Source organism: Cryptomeria japonica, chromosome 9 (assembly GCF_030272615.1).
Source record: "Cryptomeria japonica chromosome 9, Sugi_1.0, whole genome shotgun sequence".
Classification (NCBI taxonomy): domain Eukaryota; kingdom Viridiplantae; phylum Streptophyta; class Pinopsida; order Cupressales; family Cupressaceae; genus Cryptomeria; species Cryptomeria japonica.
The window spans coordinates 339,237,643-339,246,805 of record NC_081413.1 but is presented as its reverse complement, the minus strand read 5'-3'; positions in this window follow the sequence as shown (position 1 = coordinate 339,246,805).

Sequence of the window (9,163 nt, the reverse complement as noted above, 5' to 3'; positions counted from 1 at the left end):
TGCATTGGACCGGTAGTTATTCACTGTGATAACTCTACTGCTATTGACATATCAAATAATCTAGTATTTCACTCTAAGCCAAAGAACATATCTATCAAGTATAACTTTTTGAAGGAGAAGGTGGAAGAAAATGAGGTCAGATTGGTTTATGTGAACACTAAAGAGCAGATTGCAGACATTTTCACTAAATGTTTGCTTAAAGAATCATTTGAGTACCTCAGGGATAGGATAGGGGTTTCTGCCCTTCCAGAAAAAAACTGATTGATGCTTTTTGGCATCAGTCTAGTATGCATTATCAAAGATATTATTCATTCTAGACTGATGTGGGGATGCTATTGCTCAGGGGGGGTAGTTTGCCTTGTGATTCAGTGGTTTTTGTTTTTGCTTTGATATTTTTGTCAGATTTCTGGCATTGATGTCAAAGGGGGAGAGATATATGTGAAAAAAAGAGCTTTACATAGATATCATTCACAAGGGGAGTTTGGTCTTTCTTTCAAATTTTCATTTCTATATCTTTGAGTGGGAGATTGTTGGCTGTCTTCCATTGGGGGAGACTTGTTTGGTATTTCTTGGTAGTTAGATGTTTTTCACATCTAGTGTTGCCATCAATGCCAAAGGCGGAGATTGTTGGCCATTTGGAGGAATTGATTATGTGTTGCATTGATGTCAACACTAGCTATTTTGGTTGCTTTACCGACACCCTTCTGGTCCCGGTAGGTGGTTTGGTTTCTGGTTGGATCATGATCTAGTATGCTCTGGTATGTTTGGGTTATGGAATTGGCTTATTCATACTACTCAGATTCATGTTTAGTCAGTTGGTTTTGATCTGGTGATCGGATGCTATCCTATTTACTAGTAAGCTTGGTTTGTGGTTCCGATGAGGGTTTCACGGGCAGAACTTTATTGAAGATCTTTGATGATATGCATAAGTGGTGTTGGTGTGGCTTCTGGTGGAGATTTAGGATGGTGATGGTGATCATGTTCGAGACTTCATTGATTGGGATCATTGCTTTAGAGTGTGTGGACCTATATTGGGTCCCGATGTATCTAGGCTATGGACCGGCTAAATGTAATGTGCGAAATGGACTTCTCGATGTGTTTCCGGGATGTCTTATGGGTTGGATATTATTTGTTTGGTCTTAGGTCGACATATTTTGTAATTATGTAATTGTATTATTGTCTAGTGGCCAACTTGATTGTTTATGGTTGAGGGTTTGTATATATATGAAGCAAGATCTCATTGTAGATCATCAAGGTAATGGGAATGGGATATGGATATGTAATGTGCGAATAATGTAATAATCATTCAGGTAGAGGATTTGGTCAATCATTGGTGATCGAGTTGGGTTTATGTAGGAGGATTTACTCCACCGGTATTGAGCTTAACTATAATTATACTCAGTCATAGGAGATGCTATCTTTGTAGTTCATTCCTTCTTTCAGATTGTAGTCTAGACATTTATGTAGTCAATGAGACTCCTTTTGTGATGAGTAGTGAGCTCTAGGTTGTTGGCCTTCCTGCAAGTGCAGGCCCCTCAATTGTAATTCATATACTTACTGTAGAAGTATCATCTGACTGTGGGTAAGCTTCCCACCGTGGTTTTTCCCTTTACCCGGTTTTCCACGTACAAATTTTGGTGTCATGTGGATGATATTTATTCTCTGATTGTTGTTTATGCTTAATTGGTTTATCTATTATTTTTGTATTTGGTTTATGCATTCTGGTATTGATCTTTTGGGTTCTGGTATTAAAGTTTTAATTGCTTAAGGTTCTGGTAATCTGAGATAACTGATTCACCCCCCCTCTTAGTCATCTTCTGGTTATTTGAACTGTTTAACATGGTCATCACATCCAACTTACCGGTCACTGCTCTGTGATTCTTGGTGGATATAATTCTTCAACTTGTATCACCGCTTCATCGGTGTAACTCTTCATCTTTTTCCATTGGTCACTGATCATCAATCAAGCTAATTTCCTGTCTGTCCAAAGTGTTTTGGTGGTGCATAAGACTACTAAAATGCAATTTGAGTCACCTATTATGACCACATCATCATTTCATCTTTCAGTTTTAAGAAATTGATCTCAACACCTATCAGGTGCTTGACTGCCTAGTCAGCCACTTTGTTTGTCCTTCAGCCGATTAGTCTTCTACTACTTAAGTGTGTCAATAATGCATATTTGGGAACCATTGAATCCTTCATATTGTTTGCAACCATTACCACACCTCCTTGCATATGATCTTGTCCTTATTCACTGATAAGTGTTATTCATCAATGGAAATACTAACTAATGAACCGATTGTGCCAACACCATTAGTTATGCCAACAATCTCCCCCTTTGGTGTTGATTACAATACTTCAAATTTCTCTTTTAGGAACCGGTCACTTCTACTTCTACTGTACTGATCAGTTGATCTGTTTAAATCTCCCCTTCTCACTGGCTTCCATTCATGTCACATTTGACTTCAACTCCCTTCATTTTCATCTGACTTCACTCCCTCTTTGACAACAATGCCAAAGGTGTAGTCTAGACATCCTATTTCACATATTTCAATGACTGCTCCCCCTAACAGGAGTAGTCCATAATCATCAATCCTAATACATAATTTTTTTTAGGAAAAATCCTACCGGATTTATGTTGTTCCAGTCTTCACTCACCTTAGAGCATGTAAGGGAATTACCCCTAGCTTACCTTTGAGATACTCAAATATATCCTTAGGTAGCGGTTTGGTGAATATGTCTACAACCCATTCCTTGCTGGGCACATATTCCAGTCTAACTTCTTTGTCCTGTACCTGTTCCCTAAGATAATTATATTTTATTGCAATATGCTTGGTTTTAGAGTGCATTACCGGGTTTTTTGATATATTGATGGCACTTGTATTGTCATAGTGTATCACCGCTGGTTCAGTCACCTTTTCTTGGATACCTTCCAAGATCTTCTTAATCCATACTACCCATGTACAATTGATTGTAGCAGCCACATACTCCGCCTCAGCTGTGGATTGGGAGATACAATTCTATTTCTTGCTTGTGCATGACACAATCTTATATCCAAGAAAGAATTCACCTCCACTAGTGCTCTTTCTATCATCAAAATTCCCTACCCAATCTGCATCGGTGAAGATACTTAAGTTGAAGTTTCCCTTATGTGGATACCAGAGACCATATTCATCATTCCCCTTAAGATATCTAAATATCCTCTTAACTGCCACCATATGAGTCTCTTTTGCATTTGCAGAAAATCTAGCAACCAAGCCAAATGCTTGTACTATATCCGGTCTACAGTGCACTGCATACTGCAACTTACCGATCATGGATCAGTATAGTGTCTCATTCACTTCATTAGCCTCATCATTTTTGGAAAGCTTGCAACCTATAACCATCAAAGTTCCAACAAGTTTGGAATCTTCCATTCCAAAGGTCTTCAATATTTCCCTTATATATTTGGTTTGGCTAATGAATATACTATTCTTTAGCTAAGAAACTTGTAGACCAATGAAGAATTTTTATTTCACCTATCATGGAAATTTCAAATTCTTTCTTCATTTATTCTACAAAACCTTTGCTCATTTCATCATCTCCTCCAAAGATGATGTCATCTACAAAAATCTTTGCAATTTAGATGTTTTCCTTCTTTTCCATTCTTCAAATATAAGTTACTATTGTTACTGGTTCTCATGAACACTATACTTATTAGGTATGAGTGCAGTCTCTCATACCAAGATCTTGGTGCTTGTTTTAGCCCACACAAAGCCTTTTTTAGCTTACATACCATATCTGTTCCATCTTCTGAAGCAAACCCTTCTGGTTGCTCAATGTACACTTCTTCCTCTAGAACACCATTCAAGAATGCTGATTTGACATCCATTTGGTAGACCTTAAACTTCCTGTAAGCAGAATAAGCAAGCAAGATTATGACCCCTTCCAGTCTGGCCCCCAGTGCAAATGTCTCTCTGTAATCCAATCCTTCTTCATGTGCATACCCTTTGTAGACTAACCTTGCTTTGTTTCTTACTACTTGACCTGTTTCATCCATTTTGTTTCTGAACACCCACTTGGTGCCTATCACATTTTTGTTCTCTGGTCTGGGCACAAGGGTCCAGGTTTCATTTTTCTCAATCTACTCTAGTTCTTCATCCATAGCTTTTATCCAGTCTTCATCTTTTAGAGCCTCCTTTTCTATTTTAGGCTCAATTTTAGAGAGAAGATAAGTACTCTCCCTTGCTTTTCTTCTAATCAATACTCTTGCATTTTTGTCACCAATAATATTGTTAGCAGGATGATTGTTTCTGACATACCTTGGTTGTACCGGTTCATTTCTTGGAGCTTCTTCTACTGGTTGTGTAGGTTCTACTTCACATGTTTCCTCATTTGCAACTACATTAGGATTTTCTATAGTAGGTTTGACTGGTACAGTGTAATCGAATCCTTGACAGTCCTCTGGTTCACTCTTGTTGTCCTGTTCATTTTTCTCAAAGAACTCATCTACTCTGACATTTGCACTCTCCACAATCTTACTGGTCCTTTTGTTCAAACACCGATATGCTTTACTCTTTGTGGAGTAAGCTAAGAAGGTTCCTTCATCACTCTTACGATCAAACTTTCCAGAGTACTCATCCCTCTTGATGTAGCACTTTCTTCCAAATACCTTGAAGTAACTCACATTGGGTGAGTATCCACACCATTATTCATAGGGAGTCTTATTTGTCCCCTTCTTCACCTATATCCGGTTCAAGGTATACACAACAACACTCACTGCTTCTCTCCAGAAGACATGTGGAATATCCTTCTGTATCATCAGAGTCCTTGCACAATCAATTTGAGTAGTGTTCCTTTTTTCAGAAAGTCCATTTTGCTGAGTTGTTATGGGTGCAAACATCCGCCTCATAATCCCCTATTCTTCATAGTAATTTATGAACTCTTAAGAGGTGAACTTTCCTCCTCTATCTGATCTCAAACATTTCATACTCTTACCAGTTCCTCTCTCCACTCGAGCCTTAAAGACCTTGAACATGTGAAAGGCTTCAGATTTTTCTTTCAAGAATACAACCCACATCATTCTTGAGAAATCATCTATAAACAACATGAAGTACTGGTCCCCATAGAAACTCTTAGTCCTCATAGGACCACACAAATTTGTATGCACTAAGTTCAACACATTCTCAGATGAATAAGATTTGTTGTTGAAACTAGATCCAATCAACTTTCCTAGCTGACAATCTTTAGACAGAGCATTCTCAGGTTTCATAATGTCAAGCATACCTCTTATAGACTTCATTGTACTAACCTTTGCTATGCTATCAAAATTAGGACACAATCTTTTGTGCCACAACCAACTATCTTCTACCTTTTCCATTAGGCAACTTCCTACATTGGTTTCTAGGTAGAACATATTACCTTTAGTTTATTTACTGATAGCAATTAGACCTCCTGATTTATCACTTATTTTGCATACTCCTTCATTAAACTTGAACTGGTAACCCTTATTGTTAAGTTGTGCAACACTTAATAGACTATACTTTAGCCCTTCTACCCAGTAAACATCTTCACAATTGGTTTTATAATTTAGGGTAATAGATCCCTTACCTTTTACTGCATAGGGAGCATAATTGTTGAATCTCACCAGTCCTCCATCATAGTCCTCAATGCTGAGGAATTTGTTACTATCACCAGTCATGTGGTGAGTGCAACCACTGTCAATTACCCAGTCTCCACACCGGTTTGAACTAGAAATCAGTGCCTTATCACTTTTCTCTGTGCTATCTTCCTTTACCACTAGAAATGCAATCCCTTCTCCATTAGATCCTTCTTATTCTTCATCGGTAACTCCTTTTGCAAGATATCACTCCTTCTTGCTTTTCTCTTTATATCTTCTAAATTTATCCTTCCTATCATTGTCAGGACATCTGGATGCAATATGACCTATTTTATTGCATGAGAAACATTTCAGGGGTAGTTTACCTCTATACTTCCCTTTTCCTCTTGGCAACCTTCTTTCTATTAGATCTTCAAGCTCATCATGTTTCTGTTCTTCAGATAACAAGTTGTCATGTTCATGAGAATGACTGGTTCTTGCAGTAAAACTACTTCTAGTTTCTTTTCTTCTCATTGTTGGTGCAAGTGTCATGGAAGATTTGAAGGCAACATCAATCTTAGGCATACTATTATCATAGTTGCTCAGTTCAAAGGTAGTCAACTTACCGATCAGGGAGTCAAGTGTAACATTAACTTTTCCCAAAGATCTAAGTTCTTGAATTGCATAAATCCTTACGGCATATTGTGGTAGCAGGGTTCTCAAGATTTTTCTGACCACACATCTTCTTCAAGTTTTCCTCCAGCACTTCTGATGGAATTTACTACATCCTTTATTCTTTTACTATACTGGTCTATATTTTCTCCTTCTTGCATCCTCATCTCATCAAGTTTGCCTCTTAAGATGTCCACCTTAGCCTTTTGTACATGAGGATCTCCTCCATAAACAATCTTTAGCTTGTTCCACATCTCATAGGCTATTTTCAGATCTTAAACCTGAACATACTTGTTATCAGATAGAGTACTGGCAATCACATCCATAGTTGTGATGTTATCTTGTTTCTCTTTGATCTGATCTGCAGTGAGAACCCCTGTAGGTTCATTGTACTCTATGATTACATAATTCCAATATTGATCTCCTAGGGTTCTTAGGTAGAGCTTCATTCTACCACACCATAATGTGTAATTATCCTTAGAGAACTTGGGGCCTTCCTTTCGCATCATCTTGGATATTTCCTTAAGCTGTTAAGCTCTTTTGAATATAAGGACCAACGATGTGATACCAATTGTTAGTCCCAACCGGAGCAGAGAGGGGAGGGGTGAATCAACACTATATCGGTATATTCCAGATTTAAACTTAATCAAAACTTCTATTCAAACTTAACACTTATCAGTATGAGCAACATTTAATAAGAAATATGCATACATAAAATCAAACACACATGACTACCAAGATTTATCACATGGAAACCCAAATGGGAGAAAACCACAGTGTGAGTAGAAACTCACAAAATCTACACTCTTCTGGAGTATGCCCGGTGAGGAGCCATTCCTATTTGGAGATTACAAAGACACTGTTAGGTGCCACCTGGTTAAGGGATTTTCTTTAAGGCATGTTAGAACATTTACCCTATTATAGGTAGCCTTGTTAAAGGACTTAGGATCATCATTTAAGATGTTACCCGGTTAAGGGATGTTACAAAGGGACCTGTTAAAGTACCTCGGTTAAGGGATTTTTCTGTTGTAGTTATTAGAAAACAATAGAGAGAATGATCTGCTGTAATAGATACTCTTAGCTTGATCAGATCCAAATGAAGCTCTTCAATTTGACCACCGGTTACACTAACTCTGCACTCTACTAGTGTTTTACATTCTTTCTCTACTCTTCACACTATCTGAGCTCTACACACTCTCTTCACCACTCTGCTATTCACTTGGTAGTTCTGGCCTTTTCACCTAGCTAGATCACCTTTCTTCAAAATTGCACTTTGCAAATTTTACGATCAATCTTTTTGGTTTTCACCAAAAACCTTGTACCATATTTTGCCAACACATACCCACTGATTCCTTAATGAGTTCACACCTAACATTTGATAGATTTGAAATTCAAATCTTTCCAAATCTTTCCGCACTCTCTCTACGCGCTCTCCATCAATCTCGCTAGCAACTCATCTTCATCTTCCTCTGCAACTCATAATTTCACCAACCTCTAGGTTGTGTCTTGTATTTTTAATGCGAACAGGAAAATACACACAAATCTCACTTTGATTAGTTGTTAATTGTTGTAGACTTCACTAGCCGGTTGTTTGATGATATCTCTCCATGACTAACTCACCTTTGGTCATCGCATCCAACTTACTGGTCACTACTCCAAGATTCTTGGTGGATAGCATTCTTCAACCTGTATTACGGGTTCATCGGTGTAACTCTTCATCTTTTGCCACCAATCACTGATCATCAATCAGACTGATTTCCTGTCAATGCAGAGTGTTATGGTCATGCATAAGACTACTAAATTGCAATCTGAGTCACCTCTTATGACCACATCATCATATCATCTGTCAGTTTTAAGAAACTGATCTCAACACCTATCAGGTGCTTGACTGACCAGTCAACCACTCCTTTTGTCCTTCAACCGATTAGTCTTCTAACAACATATTGCTTCAGTGTATCAATAATGCATATTTGGGAAGCACTAAATCCTTCATACTATTTGTAGCCAATACCACACCTCCTTGCCTATGAGCTTGGCCTTATTCACCGATAAGTGTTTGTCATCAATGCCAATACTAACTGATGAACTGGTTGTGCCAACACCATTAGTTATGCCAATAGTATATAAACAAACAAGTGATAGAGAATCATAATGACATACCCCACTCGTAATGAGTGATATGGCATCGTATTTACTCATGAAGACAATCACACAAAATGATATCAATCATCACATAGAATCATCATCATGAAATAGGGTTAGTATCATCATAAGTCATATAATCCACATAAGTCCTAACATCGTTGATACCATCTAAGATAGCAAAAGACTCATAAATAACCATCCAAATAACCATCATAAATCTAAATAAGTCTATCTAAGCACAAATAAAATGTAAGTCTTGGAGGGGCATTACATGTGGTATGTATTTTGATCTTGCCCCTAATTTTCATTCAGTATATTTTTTGACTTTGATGTGAAGTCGAGCTTGAATACTAACAACATACATCAATTTTTTTTTCGATAAATATTGTTATTATTCAAATCCACATTGTCGTTTTGATAAGAGTCATTCATTTTATCCAAACCTTAGCCTTTGGTGTTGGTAAGGTTCAAAAGCCAACACACATCAAAGCCTCGGCTATGATGTGTGTCGGGCTTTCAAACCTGACCCACATCACTGTTACCATTTGCTTTGTCTTGGATTTAATCGATGTGAGGTCAGGTTTTGAACTCGAAACACACTGAAGCTAATGGCTTCGATGTGTGTCGGGTTCAAACCTAACCCACTCACCACTTTAATTTGCGCTTCTTGTGGTGGATGGCGGGGATGTAATGCCGCCATACACTAGAGCCTTTCTCAATGGTGTGTGGCGGGGTTACAATCCTGCCACCCACCATTTCTTTTTTCTC